Here is a 19,144-nt window from a genome sequence, read left to right as displayed (position 1 = left end):
CACAAATATACCATCTTACTATACAATTAAATTTGGACCACACAAACACCTACCAAAAAAGGAAATATGGAAATTATTGTGAATAGACGGAAATGAAAATAGGAAAGCTTATTGTGAATAAATAGTAGGGAGTATAAGTTTTTTCTATGTTCTATCTTTAACTTAAGAATCTTAGTAATATAATAGCACTTCCTCATGTAAAGTTTCTATATTAGTTTGAGATTGTAGTATATTAATTAAAGTGACAATTCACTATATCGTAATTATGGGAAAACCAATCTTAGTAATATAATTGTAATTCCTCATGTAAAGTTTTTTATATTAGTTTGAGATTGTCGTATAGTAACTAAAGTGACATTTGTCTATATCGTAATTATCGGAAAAACAATCTTATACAAAAACAAAGTTGAAAAATGAAATGATTTATTACACTATGTGATAATTAATGGAATTAGTTACATGTCTTTTTAACGTTATTTTTAAGGTAATTTATTTATTGAAAGTAGTTTGAACTAAACTATTTTCTCTTTGGCTAAGAAAATAAAATAAGATGTAACTGTTGAAGATAAGAATCCGTCACATTAGCAAATCATATAATATCTTGCACATATTATCTACTTACTCTAATTAGTTATATCTTATGCCTTAGTCAAATGTACATATCTTGTTACCTTCTTTATCTCCTCAATTAGTGGAATTAGTTTAGCTATTCACACTGTAATCTTAGTATATAAATACCTGTACAATCCTTTGATAATTATTCAATACAAAGCATTCTCTTTACTTACATGGTATCAATTCCTCTCTCGATCCAAACCTTCATCTTCATCGTTGTTGTACTCGGCACGATATCCATGGCCAACCACTCCACCGCCCTCATTCCGAACACGGATGAACCCAACAAACCCTTCCTCTCTGTTGCCTTTCCCAACTGCACTCGCCTAACCAAAACAAACTATCGTTCATGGCGATTTCAAATAACCCGATTACTTCAAGGCCTTGGGCTCTTTGCCTTCCTTGACGGATCCTCAACTCCACCACCAAAAACCACGACACCACCAGCCACTGAAACGAAACCCAACCCGGACCCTATTCCCAACCCCGCCTACACCACGTGGTTCCGACAAGACAACCTCATACTCGGAGCCATCGCCGGTACCCTTCATGACGATGTTGCACCCATAATTCTCGATGCTAGTACTTCTCGAGAAGCATGGACCCTCCTTGAAACGACATACGCTAACCCATCACGTGGTCACATCCTTCAACTGAAGGATCGTTTCCGCAACATTCGTCATGGTGAACAATCTGTATCCGATTACCTTTTGTCCATTAAAACCTTGTAGACACCTCGTTTCTGCACCCCTCGCAAACCACCCGGTGATGATTGGGCCGCATGTTTGATACGCGGAACGATTTGTGACAGTTCGTAAGTTTATCGTCAAGTGATTGCTCAAATACTTGTGTCTACCTCTTAGTTGTCATCTACGATACGATACGGTCGTTTTGTGAGAATTAGAGTACATTTGGAGTCCGGGTCAAAAACCGTCTTCATTTTCCTAAAACCGTCAAATCCCGAGTCAAAGCAATGGGCTTGTCTACCTAAGGTTAGGATGTCATAAAATGTCGAGATTATATCTCATTTTGAGTCTCATGTTACCTCATTGGTCTAAACTAAAAGTTTACATTACAAAATGTGCATTTCATTTAGTTAAAATGATAACCCGGCCTTTAGGCCCATTTTACGAGGTCATAACGGATTTTTTTGGTCAGGCCTATTTCACATAAAGTTCTAGATCTTTCTCTTAGCTTTCCAACGCCACCGAAATCACCTTATTCCGAGTCTTGTAGAGAAAGTTATGCCTAAAATACGACAAGCTGTCAAACGCGTTTTCTACGCGCAGAGAAACCTACCGGGAAAGGACGCGACAAGCCGTCGCCTCTTCCAAGGGGCACGCACACTGCTGCGCCTTTTCCCAGGGCTTTCTTTTTGTCCAAGTTTCCGTGTTTTAACCTAAGTCGGTTGTTTCCGGATCTTTCCTTCCGTATCCTAGTCTTACCATAATTCCGTCGCGTGATTAGTATAAATAGGAGCCTTCGTTCCTCATATTTCTCACGCGAGTGTCCGCCCTTCTCTTCTCCCTTTGCATTCTAGACTTCGTTCTTACTAATTGGCGCCTACGTGCTTGGACTTCCGACCACGTAAGCTCGGATCTTTCCGGTACCACCTCTCTCGTTGCATGACCGACCAATTTGACCAACTACACATAATCAACTTAATTAATTAATCGTTTTCCTCTTACGAGGGCACTCTCTTTGCATTCGCGTCGAGCATTCACTAGTCGATTCTTAGTTCATCTCGTTCTGTCAACATGTAAGTCTGAGGGTGTATAATCCTCTTTTATTTATCGTATTTTTGTACTTTATCGTATCACTCATGTAAGATTTATGTCGAAAACATCGTTAAAATCGATTTCTAAAACCGTCTTTAAAACCCTTTTTTACGGATTTTCAGTAGATCGACGATCGAGAAAAGACGCAAAGAATCGCGCGCCTCTTGAAGGAGCGCAGTTCTGCGCGCCTCTTCGTGAGGGGCCGCCGCATTCTCGCTTCTTTTCTTCTTCCTCGTCCTCCTCCGTAATTCGTCTTTGTTTATTTGTTTTTCACTTGTTTTCTTAAATTATTCGTTCATCATCATTAATATTCACATGTATATTGTATCACATAATTCCTTCACATTAACATGTTTTAATTATTCAAATCCAACTTAAATCCCTTATAATCCAATATTCGCGGGTTTTCGTCATTAAATTCAATTCCGGGTTGTAGAGATTCAATTTGTTCATATTGGGTTTCTGGAATTCGTCTTTGATATAGTTTTCGTTTGTTTATTCACATGTTTGTCGCATGTTCATTGTATATTCGTCATATCTAACCTAGTTAATTGATTTCAATAGAGGACTCATTCATTAACATCGTTCCTTCTTGTAAATTAATTCGTTAATTCCGTCTCATCCATGTTTATTGCTTTTATGACTAATTCACATGTAATTAATGCATTAAATCACTTTCATCCGAGTAAATATTATCAATCAATCATCAAATTTACCAATCGGCATTAACGACTTGCAGTTCCGGCTTCACAGCCAGAACTCACCCTTGGAACAGACGCAAAGAATCGCTGCGCCTCTTCAGCAGGGCGATCTCTTGCGCTGTTCGAGATGATGATTTTGTCCCCGAACTCCGTTTCGCCTGACCTAGTTTAATTAGCTTACGTATTAATTAACTACTAATTGTATTATCACCTTCTGATCTGTCGTGTTTTATTTTCTTTTATTTCTTTTTCTCAAGTCATCCGTTTTAGCGGTATTTTCGACATAAATCGCCTATTCCCATGTAATTATTGTAGTTTATATTTCATATTATTGTTATTTTGTACCATTTGTATGTTCTCACATGTAAATGAACATTAATTCCAACTTCGACCCAATTGTTTGCTAATTAATTGTCAACCGACTTAGTCTAATTCTCACATGCTAGGATTAATCTATGGATGTTGCATTGCATGCATTACAACCGACGATATATCGAGTACGAATAACTTCCCTAATCATTAGTAGAGGCCGCTATCGAGGCGGGCGGGATTAGGTGTTCGATCAAAAGAGCTTCCTAATACGTACCCTCACCCCTTACCCGGATCTCCGTGAGCACCCGTGTTCATTGGCATCCACGAGAGTCATTCTAGACATAGAATGCTAAGGGTAACGATTGCTTAGTGTTCATGTCACTACTTTGTGTCTTGACATGACACGAGGTATTCGAACGGTTCCAATTTCCCATAAAAATTGGTGGCGACTCCATACAAAATGCAAACGCTTGTTCCCCGTTTCTCACCAAGCGCCGCCCGGTTTTTGACCCGGACTCCGAATGTACTCTAATTACTGCCAAAACGACCGTATCGGCACGTAGATGACATTTAAGAGGTTGACATTAATATTTGAGCAATCACTTGACGATAATCTTACGAACTGTCACAAATCGTTCCAATTTCCCATAAAAATTGGTGGCGACTCCATACAAAATGCAAACGCTTGTTCCCCGTTTCTCACCAAGCGCCCCCGTGGGCGGCCCGCTGTCCACAGTTTGGCGACTCCGCTGGGGATAATACACTTACGTGTAGCTAGGGTGAAACTTGAACAAGGTTAGGGAATAGTTTGTACAAGACAATTGTCGGTTTTCATAACTCGGTCTTCCTAGACCGTTTTATTCGGCCTTCCTAGGCCCAACCCAACCCATTCGACCAATCGTCCCGTCTAAACGGTCCTAATTCTTATTTGGGCCTTAGGATGGATAGCGATTGACGTCATCCATACCATGATGCTTACTCTTGTTGGTATCAAGGGCCTTCACTACTTGAGGAAATGGACTAGGAATCGGCCTTACTCTTGTTTGGCACGAGCCTCTCCACAGACTTCGGGTTTGATGGTTCGGTATGGCAACCCACCCTTTAAACCAAAACCCTCTTAAATGCACTCAGCATCCCGTTATAATGCTTGTATAAATGCTTGTACATTACATGATCACCATTTTCTAAACAAAACCATGACGATTTTTTCAAAAATCAAAACCCCTTTTCTTAATCAAAATTTCGAAATAGGCTATTTGATTAGCGCAAAATCCAGTCGAAATTTTGTCCGTTTATCAAGTCAAATTTCGGGCCTCAAACCCATTTCAAAAAAAACCAAAAAAAAAACAAAACGTTTTTTTAAAAAAAAAAAAAAAAAAAAAAAAAAAAAAAAACGAAAAAAAAAAAAATCCAAAAAAAAAGAACAAAAACGTTTTATTCAAAATATTTTCCAACATGTAAATGTAAATGTGTAAATTCAATCGGGCTAAGTTAGAGTCAAAGTTCAAACCGACTATGTCCTAGTCGGAACTCCGTCGAGTCATGAACCCGTCTTCCTTTACATTTTGGGTCTTTTCAAAGCTCAAGTCAAGTCCTAAGGCGTCACGCCGTCATTTTGGACCCCCTACCCCAATTCAGTTAGGATCTAAACACTCGAGTCACACGCTCAACACACGAGTCTCAATGGGCCTCATATTTGAGTCTAAACTACAATAGTCTTCTTAACACCTATAAGCAAACCTCGAGTCCAGAATCAACACGTGTCATCAATCCCGTCAATAAGGTCAAATGTATAAATGTCACTCCGTCAAAGTCAACACTCGAGTCTAAAATTAAAAGTCAAGCACCGTGAATTCAAACACGAGAAGTCGCTCACGACGTTTCATGAATTCACAAGTCAAGTCTAGATTTGTCATCCTATCCCTTCCTTTGTTTGTTGCCTTAGTATGCGTGATCCCATGTCGAATCAAGTTGTAATGCGCGTCATTTCTGTCGAGTAGGAATCCAGCAAGTTCTGTCAATCAGCAAGGTCACAAAGCAGATCAAACCACAATCACCGTGTCTCTTCAAGACGTTTATGCCATGGTCCTGCGAGTTCAAGCTACAGTGGAAAATTTGAGCATTCGCGTCCTCACCCTTGAAAATGGAATGGTGGTAAAGAACACACCACCTAGGGAAACCTCTAGTCTAGGTCGTCCAAAGCTTACCTCTTGCAATAACCATCGTCCTAGAAAGCCGAAAACAGCTGAAAAGAAACCTGGGAGGCATCAAAGGGTGCTTACCGATTTAGGCATGTCTTATGCCGATGCTTTGAAGAGACTTTCTGCCCAAGGCATGCTACATCCAATAGGACCGACTCCGGATCCACCTTTAGAGAAACAAGTGAACCTCTGGAAGGGCAACAAATATTGCTTATATCACCAAGGTAGAGGCCATGATATTGAAGAGTGTTTTCTCTTGAAACACACCATCGAAGATATGATCGAAGAGGGCAAGCTTCCTAAGCCACCTTCCGCCAAGAAATCCAAGAAGATCGACCCTCTTGGGTCTGATATCATTAAACATGACCGTGAAGAATCATCTCTAGACTGTTCTCATCTCCTCGATCATCATGATGATAAAGAAATCAATGTCCTCGAAGACGAAGATATCCAAAATGGAATGCTCATGCTTTCCATGGCCTTCGACAACAAATTTTCCAAAATAGAGGGAGCTATTGATAGTTTAAACTCTCGGCTTTCCAACATGGAGAAACAGTTTGCCGAAATGGGTAAGAAGCTTGATGCCCCACCTCTTAAGATGAAAAGTTTCCAGACAAACCCTCAACTTGACAGTCCTAAGGAGAAAGCAACGAATGGACAATCTATTCTTAGTTCTTCTCATCCAGGAACCAAAATCAATAAAGGCATCCTCATGGATCCTTCGTCAAAGAAACCTAACAACCCTGTGAGGTCACCCACAAAGGCTTCCGAAAATAAGGGCACACCTCCTAGGAATTTTACCAACATTGGTATTACATACACCGATGCCCTTCAGAAACTCATGGAACAACGAATGTTGAAGCCCATTGGACCTACTCCTGAACCCGAAAGGAAATCCAAGTTTTGGGATGAGAATGTATACTGCAAATACCATAGAGGCAAAGGGCATGATACAGAGAAATGTTACAAATTAAAACATGTCATTCAGGATATGATTGAAAGCGGGAGGTTGTCCCTCTCAACCTTTAACCCACAAGGTAGCTTAGGCGATCCTCATGGATATACCACTTATCAAGAAACTCTTCTTGACTATTACCCTTTCAATGTTCCCAATGATGAGGACGAGGTGCTCAAATGGGTGAATGCTCAAAGCCAGATGCCGAAGCCAATCGCTGGAAAAGAAAATGTTCAAGCAGGGGCCGATGATTACGAGTCTAGATCTGAAATCGAGTCAAAGTCCGAGTCCGAGTTTTAGGCTTTCTATCCCATATTTTTTGTCATAGTATCTTTCTTCGTGTCCGTTTTCATTTCTAGTGACAACCTGGGGGCTGTCCCACGAGTCACATGTCTTCTCGAGTCTATGTTAAACATTCATTATCCATTTCAATAAAAATACAATTTTCAATCTACATATTCTATCATATCTCTTCCTTTACCTTTTCCTGTGACAACAAGAATTGGTTTGAGACATTTTAAAATGAACAACAACAACAACCCATGACAGTCAATGTGAGTGCACTTATATGATGTTCCATTCCGAGTTGTAGAGGACCTGAAACTCCGTGTTCTTTTCTTACCTATTCCATGTCTGGCGATAGAAACCACAATATACCCTAGTCTAGGACGAGCATATCTCAAGAGATTCTAGGAAGAATCCAGACCATCTCCCTTGTTGACAATCCATGACGGAAGGCAAGCCCATTCCCCACAATAAACAACCCGTGTTAATAAAAGACCAACCCGTTTCACATCAAAAGGTGCTAGTCTGACCCGAACCCATGGTAGCAAGTAAATCCAAGACGATACGAGCCATGATGAAAGACAAAGGCTCAATCAAGAGAAATGACCGAAATCAGTATCCAAGGCCGCAGTTGTGCCCGTGATCCAAGACAAAAGAGTCAAAAGAAGAAGGCTCAATCAAGCAAGTTAAGTCAATACCCAAGGTCAAAGTTATCTTCAAAAACCGAAATCAAGAATCTGAGCAGAAATCCAAGATATACCCTAGACCAAGAATCTGAGTCTGAATCAGAAGTCGAGTATGAAATCAAATGCTATACAGAATAATACTGAAGTCTATATAGAATCAAGACATCAATGAAGATGGTCATCTAGCACCCTCACTTAGCCTTTCGTACATCACACACCCTAAGTCCTTCTCGAGACCGTTATGGGGAGACAGTTAGGAATTTTGAGAATCCTCTCAAGCTTGTCAAATATACCCATCCTTTAGGGCCAAGACATGGAAACTTGATCCCGCATCAATTAAACCTACCTTTATGTGCTCAGGCTACATCAAGCCCAGAGACTCCATTTCCAAGCCACATTACAAGCCATAACCCCATAAAGCCTTAACTCCACAAAAACAAAGCTCCAGAGATTTGTTCATCAAAGCCTCTTATGTCCAAGCTCCACATTCCAAATATCCAATCCAGTTTCACCTTGACCCAAACACGGAGTCTTCAAATACTTTGCTACCCAGAACGGGACATACCCAATTCATCCTTAGGGTCCACTTTTAGGTGTGCTCACATGACAAGGAAATTTTTACAAACTTAATTATACCTCTTTGGTCTATGATCAGAGGGAGTTATCTCAAATCGATTCTTCGAGTCACCCAAGGAATTTTACCCTTGTGACCCCTGCACTTTAAGGTCCTAACAACATAGCTTAGGCACACACCTGAACTACGAGCATGGTTTGATTTCACCTTTTCAGGTGGATACGTAGGCAGTCCTTTCTTACACAAGAAGGATACAACCACAACACCCAAACAAAATTAACCAAACCTCAGAACTACGATCTGGTTTGATTTCACTTCACGTGAATACGTAGGCAGTCCTCAAGGACACAACCATTCCAACTTTCAATCTCAATTATCAACCACCTCAACCAACCTCAATTTTCAAACTTCCAACCTCAATTAACACCCCTTCCACAATACACCTCTATACTGGGGGCTCCTTATTGTCGCCCGGCCTCTTTTTTACCAAAGTCCAGAGTCATCTTCTCATCCTGGGGGCTTCTCTTCCGAGATGCCACCCTTCCTTTATTCCTCTAAGTCTAGCTAGTACTCGGTCCGGGCAATGACAAAGGTCTTAGATCGATTCTCCGATTTATCGTGCCTCAAGAGGGGTCTCTTTTACAGCGAGCGGCAGCAAAAGATGTTCAAGTAGACAGCTGATCCATGGCTCATGCCTTGCCTTTATATACCTTCATCATTCTTGCAATTCTTATACCTTTGGAACTGATACGCATTGTCACCCACATTTGGCTAGGAGTTGCGCATGCTTAAACAAAGTCTGTCAAAGTCATCCCTGTGTCGCGTCAAATCTAAGTTGGTGTCGCGTCAGTCAAACCTAAGTCTACATTCCGCGTCGTGTCCTAGTAGGTCTGTGTCATGATAAGCCCTATGTCTAAAGCCCATTGAATATGCATAACGCATTACAAACGACAAACTTCTTTGAACAAGTTTTAAACAACTTTTAAAAAGAGATAACTTTTGCAAAGCCTATGTGTTTCCTCATTCGAGGTCCATGTGATAATTGCCTACGTGCATATGTGTTTATGTTTGCATATTAGATTGCATTCTTGTGTGGCTACTAACCATGCAGGTAAGTATCAGAAGCAGTACTCGCTCCGACTGGGGGCTTCACCCAAGTCTTCGTTTTCCCCAGCGCAGCAGTATTTTGCAGTATTGCTCACTCAAGATTTCTTCCATGACGATCAAGATGTTCCTAGTCGTCAAAATATTTGTCCCCAGCGCAGCAATATTGCTCACTCAAGATTTCTTCCATGGCGATCAAGATGTTCCTAATCGTCAATATATTTCCCAACAAGAGTTCGCTTGAGACTGACGCAAGCAGATTCAACCTCAAGTTTTTGCCAGAGTTCGCTTGAGACCGACGCAAGCAGATTCCTCAGCAGTTTCTACCGACGTCCTGCTACCCTCAATATTATTGTTTCCTCACAGAGTTCGGCAAAGGTGTCGTTCTCCGAAAGTTCCCAAACCAGAGCCTCCTTCCTTAGGTTCGTAAACCCAAAGTTAGGATTCTTACCCTTAGATTCTTAGATCCCAAAATAGCTTCCTTAGGTTCATAAACCTTTAAGCTCCCACACCAACATCCTTATGTTCATAAACCCATAAATCCTTTTGGAGTTCTCATACCTCAGGAAGCTTGAGCGCACGCGTTTAAAACAAGAATTAGTAACCCAGTAGTTCCTAAACTTAACCCTAGGATCCCAAATCCCCTTAGGTTCACAAGCCTTTAAGTTCCCATACCAGCCTTTCCTTTTAGGTTCATATACCCAGGTTCACACACCTAACTTCTTTTAAGTTCCCAAACTTCTTAGCGTTCATACACTTCTACCCTTAGGATCATATTCCTTTAGGATCACCTTTCCCTTTAGGATCATATTCCTTTAGGATCACCTTTTCTCTTTAGGATCATATTCCTTTAGGATCACCTTTTCCCTTTAGGATCATAATCCTTTAGGATCACCTTTTTTTTAGAGTTCCTATACCCAAACCTTAGTTACCCTTAAGTTGAACTTACTTTAGGCCTCCTTCCCGTCAATGCTTTCCTTTAGGGCCCCATATCCTAGCACAATCCTTATAATCTTACCCTTAGCTCCTACGCTCAACCTTAGCTCCTACGCAACTCCGAAAGCATCTCGAGAAAGAAGTCTCAGGTATGGTCTCCTCTTATGGCTGGCGAGCTTCCTTACGTAGTCTAATGGACTTTAAACGACCCTCCCCGATAGTCGACAGACTCTAAAATGTTCCCGACGATAGGTCCTTGGCTCAGACCCCTTGAACCGCCTCGCGTCGCCATAGTCGTCAGGTTGTAATCTTCGATTGACATGATGGCTATACTTTGACTTTCGCCTTGTCCAAGCCTCAGTCAAAGTGGGGCTCAGAGACACCTCGTTTCTGCACCCCTCGCAAACCACCCGGTGATGATTGGGCCGCATGTTTGATACGCGGAACGATTTGTGACAGTTCGTAAGTTTATCGTCAAGTGATTGCTCAAATACTTGTGTCTACCTCTTAGTTGTCATCTACGCGCCGATACGGTCGTTTTGACAGTAATTAGAGTACATTTGGAGTCCGGGTCAAAAACCGTCTTCATTTTCCTAAAACCGTCAAATCCCGAGTCAAAGCAATGGGCTTGTCTACCTAAGGTTAGGATGTCATAAAATGTCGAGATTATATCTCATTTTGAGTCTCATGTTACCTCATTGGTCTAAACTAAAAGTTTACATTACAAAATGTGCATTTCATTTAGTTAAAATGATAACCCGGCCTTTAGGCCCATTTTACGAGGTCATAACGGATTTTTTGGGTCAGGCCTATTTACCATAAAGTTCTAGATCTTTCTCTTAGCTTTCCAACGCCACCGAAATCACCTTATTCCGAGTCTTGTAGAGAAAGTTATGCCTAAAATACGACAGGCTGTCAAACGCGTTTTCTACGCGCAGAGAAACCTACCCGGGAAAGGACGCAGCAAGTGCTGCGCCTCTTCCAAGGGACGCAGCACCTGCTGCGCCTTTTCCCAGGGCTTTCTTTTTGTCCAAGTTTCCGTGTTTTAACCTAAGTCGGTTGTTTCCGGATCTTTCCTTCCGTATCCTAGTCTTACCATAATTCCGTCGCGTGATTAGTATAAATAGGAGCCTTCGTTCCTCATATTTCTCACGCGAGTGTCCGCCCTTCTCTTCTCCCTTTGCATTCTAAACTTCGTTCTTACTAATTGGCGCCTACGTGCTTGGACTTCCGACCACGTAAGCTCGGATCTTTCCGGGTACCAGCCTCTCCGTTGCATGACCGACCAATTTGACCAACTACACATAATCAACTTAATTAATTAATCGTTTTCCTCTTACGAGGGCACTCTCTTTGCATTCGCGTCGAGCATTCACTAGTCGATTCTTAGTTCATCTCGTTCCGTCAACATGTAAGTCTGAGGGTGTATAATCCTCTTTTATTTATCGTATTTTTGTACTTTATCGTATCACTCATGTAAGATTTATGTCGAAAACATCGTTAAAATCGATTTCTAAAACCGTCTTTAAAACCCTTTTTTACGGATTTTCAGTAGACTGACAGTCGAGAAAAGACGCAAAGAATCGCTGCCTCTTGAAGGAGCGCAGTTCCTGCTGCGCCTCTTCGTGAGGCTGCCGCAGTTCCTGCTTCTTTTCTTCTTCCTCGTCCTCTGTAATTCGTCTTTGTTTATTTGTTTTTCACTTGTTTTCTTAAATTATTCGTTCATCATCATTAATATTCACATGTATATTGTATCACATAATTCCTTCACATTAACATGTTTTAATTATTCAAATCCAACTTAAATCCCTTATAATCCAATATTCGCGGGTTTTCGTCATTAAATTCAATTCCGGGTTGTAGAGATTCAATTTGTTCATATTGGGTTTCTGGAATTCGTCTTTGATATAGTTTTCGTTTGTTTATTCACATGTTTGTCGCATGTTCATTGTATATTCGTCATATCTAACCTAGTTAATTGATTTCAATAGAGGACTCATTCATTAACATCGTTCCTTCTTGTAAATTAATTCGTTAATTCCGTCTCATCCATGTTTATTGCTTTTATGACTAATTCACATGTAATTAATGCATTAAATCACTTTCATCCGAGTAAATATTATCAATCAATCATCAAATTTACCAATCGGCATTAACGACTTGCAGTTCCGGCTTCACAGCCAGAACTCACCCTTGGAACAGACGCAAAGAATCGCCGCGCCTCTTCCAGAGGGCGATCTCTTGTACTGTTCCAGGATGATTTCTGTCCCTGAACTCCGTTTCTGCCTGACCTAGTTTAATTAGCTTACGTATTAATTAACTACTAATTGTATTATCACCTTCTGATCTGTCGTGTTTTATTTTCTTTTATTTCTTTTTCTCAAGTCATCCGTTTTAGCGGTATTTTCGACATAAATCGCCTATTCCCATGTAATTATTGTAGTTTATATTTCATATTATTGTTATTTTGTACCATTTGTATGTTCTCACATGTAAATGAACATTAATTCCAACTTCGACCCAATTGTTTGCTAATTAATTGTCAACCGACTTAGTCTAATTCTCACATGCTAGGATTAATCTATGGATGTTGCATTGCATGCATTACAACCGACGATATATCGAGTACGAATAACTTCCCTAATCATTAGTAGAGGCCGCTATCGAGGCGGGCGGGATTAGGTGTTCGATCAAAAGAGCTTCCTAATACGTACCCTCACCCCTTACTCCAGATCTCCGTGAGCACCCGTGTTCATTGGCATCCACGAGAGTCATTCTAGACATAGAATGCTAAGGGTAACGATTGCTTAGTGTTCATGTCACTACTTTGTGTCTTGACATGACACGAGGTATTCGAACGGTTCCAATTTCCCATAAAAATTGGTGGCGACTCCATACAAAATGCAAACGCTTGTTCCCCGTTTCTCACCAAGCGCCGCCCGGTTTTTGACCCGGACTCCGAATGTACTCTAATTACTGCCAAAACGACCGTATCGGCACGTAGATGACATTTAAGAGGTTGACATTAATATTTGAGCAATCACTTGACGATAATCTTACGAACTGTCACAAATCGTTCCAATTTCCCATAAAAATTGGTGGCGACTCCATACAAAATGCAAACGCTTGTTCCCCGTTTCTCACCAAGCGCCCCCGCGGGCGGCCCGCTGTCCACAAACCTGCGCGGCTCAACTAGCCCAACTCGGCAAACCCATCGACTCTGAAGACCTTACCCACCAAATTTTAAATGGCCTTGACCAAAACCTCTATAAATCCGTTATCGATTCAGTCCGTGCCCGCGATACACCAATTACCTTCGAAACCTTACATGAAAAATTAATCCAACACGAACTACTCGTTAAAAATCAAACCCCTCAATTAGTGGAATTAGTTTAGCTATTCACACTGTAATCTTAGTATATAAATACCTGTACAATCCTTTGATAATTATTCAATACAAAGCATTCTCTTTATTTACAGCAACTATCATGTCAAACAGGAAACTAAATTTGAGTATTTATTGTGGAATAATAACTACATTAATATTTGTTATCAAATCCCTTTTATACACTTTATAGATCAACTGATAGTTCTGTTGGGAAATGTGTCCTCAACAATAGTGCGATCACAAGATTTAAATATCATTATTAAATCTCATATAAAGAATACGTGAGGGATGATTATTTATTAAGTCGACTGACCGTCATTAATCGGTAATGATTGGCTGACTAGAGTTTGACATTACTGTCGTGTGACGGTGGTGGTCAGTTGATCCCTTAAGGTCACACCTAAAGGACAATTCCCTTAATGGATAAATTGATTAATTGTATGACGATACGAGGTAATCAATTCCTTAAAAGTGAACAATTTACTTGTGAGAGAGAAGATTAATATCTTATTGTAATGGGATTAAATAAGATTCTTTTTAGTAATAAAAGGCTTTATTACTAAAATAGCTTATTGTTTGAGAAACAATAGAGATAAGAATGAATGGTTAATTATAATTACAAGATGTTGTGAATTATAATTTTATGACCCATTTTATTTATGTGATCAAGTATCACTAGTCAATTTATTGTATGTAATTTAATTAATTCGGAAAATGATATTTATGGGATAAATATGCATTAAATTAATTAATAACATGTAAAATACTACATGTGACATATTGTGTGACAAATGACAAATTGATAAAATAAAATGGTAGTCCATTTTAAGAGCAAATGGACCGTGTGTTTGGTAGTAATTGTGATGAACAATTGATTTGTTTATCATAATTAGATTATGGGTTGTGCATATTTTATAATACCCATACCTACTTGATTCCTTTAGCATGTGTACAAGTTAAGTGCACCGTATGGAGGGAATCACATTAGTATGGAATTGATTTATTTTTATGATAAAATAGATCATAGGTTTTGTAAATTATTAACATACCCATAATACTTTTAGCCTTAAAAAGAACACACCCATACTTTCATGTGCTTTGTGTAGAACAAAAGTGTGATGGGTTGTCTTCTTTTTGGCTTCTCTATGGCACGCCCAAACACCTCTTCATACGTGAGGTTTTGTTTGAGAAACAAATGTTTGTTGTTTGACACAATAACATTCATTCACAATCATATGCAATTTATGGCTTATCATTCTCTCGACATTTTTCTTCAACAAGTTTTGAAGATACAAAAATTATTGTTCATTAATTCTAATATCAAGACATCATTACTAGTGTAGTAGTAATAATCATATTAGAAACCTTTTAAGGATACTTGTATATTAATCTAGTTAATTAGTATACTAGTTTAAGGGTAAGTCTTGGGTGCAATCTAAGGAGGATTTCTATACTTGGGATCTTGGAGGATCATCCATCATTATAAGCTCAAGAACAAGAGAGAAAGGTGATCTCTCTTGTGCCCATTTGAACCGAAATTAATTGGTGAGAAAACGATTTCTTCTCTAATTTCATTATTGTTTGCATGCATAAGATTTGTTATTAATTTTATGACTAAATTAATTTGGAACATATATGAATATGTTAAAATTGAAATAAAGATTTCCAACAAGTGGTATCAGAGCACAAGGTTGGTTGCATGCAAATCGGTTATTGTTTTTCCGAGTTATATGATTAACAAACAAAACTTATAAATTTGTGTTTATTATGAAATATCACGAAATTTATTTTGCATGTTATATATTCTGGTCCTAAAATGTTTTAGGTCATTTTTTGATTCACGGAAATTAATGCTCATTTTTAAGGATTTTTGGTCATTTTATTACATTTTTATGACTAAAATGGGAATTAAAATGCTAAAAATAGTTAATTTTTGTTTCTGACCTTGGAAAAATTATATGACCTCACATGCATATTTTACAAGTTGTGTGTAAAAGGGCGAGTTAATGTGATTAATTTTGCATGATTTATGATTTTTATGAGATAAAGATGGATTAAATGAGGTAAAATGGTTAAAAATAGTTAAATGTCGAATTAAGCCATGATCTTTTAATATGATGTCACATGCTAGATTTACAGAGTGTATGTAAATTTATAGATTAAAATATCTTTTTTAGCATGATTTATGGATTTTTGAGTAAAAATGACATAAATAGTGACTATTTTAGCAAATATTAGCTAAAACGTATAACATGGCTAGAGAAAATTATTTTAAGTTGCATTAATATCCCTAATATCAGAACTAAAGTTGTAAAAATTATAGGAGTAATTTTCGAGTACTTTATGTATTTTATGAGATAAAACTGATAAAATGCAACTATATTTACTCAATATTAATTCGAATTTTTTTTAACCATGTTTTTTGACATTATGAGGGTCATGGAATTATTCCAGAATGTTCAAAATTTTAAAATTCAAATTTTGAAACTTTTATGTTTTAATTTGGATTTATATCATATATATTGAGTTTTTAAGGTCAAAAATGAGCATAAAATTAAATCAAGTTGAATTATTGTCAAAAATTTAGTGAAGACTGATTTTTGAGTCCTAAAATGTGTTAGGATAATTAACTTGAGCTTAGATGTGATTTAAGTGTTAATTAGTGATTTTAAAAGGTTATTATCACGCATTTCCATGAAACCGGGTTATATGTACGACATAAGATAAATAGGGCGATTTGGCACATGATTTTGCATGATAGGTACATATTATAATGCTGCATATTTCAGTTGTTGAATGTCTTTTATTTATATAATTTTGAATTATGTAATTTTATCTTAGTATGGCCTTAGTTTTAATTGGTATTACCCGTAATGAAAGGGAATATTGATTCGGTTGTAATTTAATATGATCTCGTATCATTTTTATTTTATTTCATTAGTTTTTCCATTTTACAAATGTATAATAGGAATAGCTTTGTATTTTTATTATTATTTGTAATTATGGAGCATCTTCAAAGACGGTGCCATTCGGAAGGGTGATCCGACAAAGACGGTGTCTTGGGAGGCGTGCCAATTGAAGATTCAAGGGACCAATGGAGTTGGTTTCCGAATATGTAATAGATTATTTGATTTTCTATTTTAGGAAGGCCATACTAGGAATTTTATTTGTTGCATTGCATTTCTTTCAATATGTTACATGCATTGCCAAATCGCCATAACTAAACATGCATTATCATTTCTAATTGTGTATATCGACCGTGTCAATTATAATTATCGTAGTTCACCGCTTTAGTTCACTTAAAACGTGATAGATAATAAATTGACATGACCTCTCGCTAAAATAAACAATTGAGACTTAGCCTTACCAAATAGTAGAAACCTTGAAGTACCAGTTTCGCAAGGGAGTTGAGCCGGCTTTACCGTAAGACAAACCTTGTTACGTTGGTGAAGTGGGTGATAAATGTCTATCCACCGAATTCATGTTAATAAAGGGTATTTCGGCACACCGTGCCCTAAGTTGATATGGGTTTGGATTATGGACACATTTATTCGAAATTTGGGTTGTACTCAACGAAAGTATTCACGACGTATTTCCGGATGTGTTTCGGGCTAGAGATGAATATTAATGTAAATATCATCGACCAAGAGTTCTAAAAGTAGAATCGATTAAAGAGTTAATCCACCGAGTTATATTGATGAGGGGTATTTCGGCACACCGTGCCCCAAGTTAATATGAATTTGGATCTTGGAATCATTTATCATAGTTGGGTAGAGGTCACTATGTAAATGCTTTACTTGTTATCTACAAGTATTATTAAAACGATAAGTGTTAAGTTTTCCACTATTCCGTTATTATATTGTTCTATTTCTTTACCACAATTCATATACGATATCATTTCGATTTTTGATTCAAATCTCCATTAAAACATCGTAACTAAAGACAAATATGAATTTTCTTCTAAAACCTCATATTATCCATTGGAAGGATCTCTTGTAAAGAGTATAGATAAAGTTGTTCATTATCAAACAGGTTTTTGATTCTAGACTAACATATCTACTTACAATGGATTGTTTTTCATGTACTTAAAAGAATTAAGTACCTTGAAATGATTGTTTTGGTAATTAGTTTTGTCAGAATTCGTAATTGACCAAAATAACGCAACCACCTCAATGAGAGTTTTTAAGACTAAAACGAACAAATGAAGTGTGATCTTCATGAATTCAATTTTGCTTCTCAAAGCAAAGACTCATTGAAATAAGTGGGAGCATTCTCTTAAACCGTTAAGATGAGGACGAGGTTCAAGAAGTAAAAATTATAATGGAATTGATACAAGGTAATGTTAAAAGTAAAGTTGTTGAGAATGACGATACTAAACCTATCAATCCCGATAGATATAGTTTCTATTGTCTTAAATGTTGGACACGAGATAGGAAACTACCCAAATTATTGAAGAATCAACAAGTTAGTTGTGGGACATCTAATGGGATCTTCTTCTTTAAATGTTTATTTGATTAAACATAAATTTTGCTAGTACTATTTCGTCAATATTAGAAACCGGTGGTGGTTTTCATCATTATGTTTGATACATAGGATGATTAGAATATGACGACTAGCAACAATGAAGTCGAGAGATAGAGTCATTGTGTACTAAATCTAGTTTTGGGTTTGGAGTTGTACTTAATTGTGACTATTAAATACATAAACTCTAAATAAGAATACAAACTTGTTAAGAGACAAAAGAGGTTTTCACTTTTGTGACCTTATACACCATAAGTTGATGTATGGCTAGCCCATTATCAAGGTGATGATATTCTAAACCAAACTAGAATGATATATCATGAAGATGATGCAAGACTCAAATTGGTAACCCAAGATTAAACCTTCAATTTTGGAATGATGAACGCAAAGAGTTATCGAGTACTCTTGAAACCATTAGATCTTATGGTTTATGCGTATCTTGTATTCAAAGCAAGATGTCTCGTGCCTTTTGGTTGAAAAGGAGATCGAGGTTGTAAATCATTGATCCAAAATAGGTTGATCATTTTCTTTTACCAACGATTTAAGTTGACACTAATGTGTTCACTTAATAAGGTATATGGAGAAATATTGGAAGAAGTTCAAAGTGTTCAAAGAATCATGATTTAGTCATGATGGGATTATCAAAGTGAAGACTTTGATATAAACCAAAGGAAATGTGATATGGTATCACAAGTTAATCTCTCTTAGCACGCATTATGGAATAATGTGTGGTTGGATGTAGAATCCAAACGCTATACAAATATGATTTGGACTTCAATCAAGTTACTTTGAGTTACTTGATCCTTTTGGGGATTTTATCATTTTTGTCTAAATTATTTTTCCACTAAATCGAATCATATGAGATATGAAATGGTAAGGGTACCATGTTTGTAAGTTTTCACAAGAAACAAATGCTCATTTTTCCCCTTCATTATCACGAGTACGACGGGTTTGTGGCTCGTGAAGCTGTCTTTCTAAAATACAAGTTTATTTTTGAAGACAGAGTGGGAGAAATTATTCAAGAGCCACAAAGAATGTCATGTTGCAAGAAACAGGTCTTTCTTGGCTACATGAGACGTGTTGTGTAA

Source organism: Silene latifolia, chromosome 6 (assembly GCF_048544455.1).
Source record: "Silene latifolia isolate original U9 population chromosome 6, ASM4854445v1, whole genome shotgun sequence".
NCBI classification, from domain to species: domain Eukaryota; kingdom Viridiplantae; phylum Streptophyta; class Magnoliopsida; order Caryophyllales; family Caryophyllaceae; genus Silene; species Silene latifolia.
The sequence above is the reverse complement of the archived record's forward strand: the minus strand, read 5'-3'. Positions refer to the sequence as shown.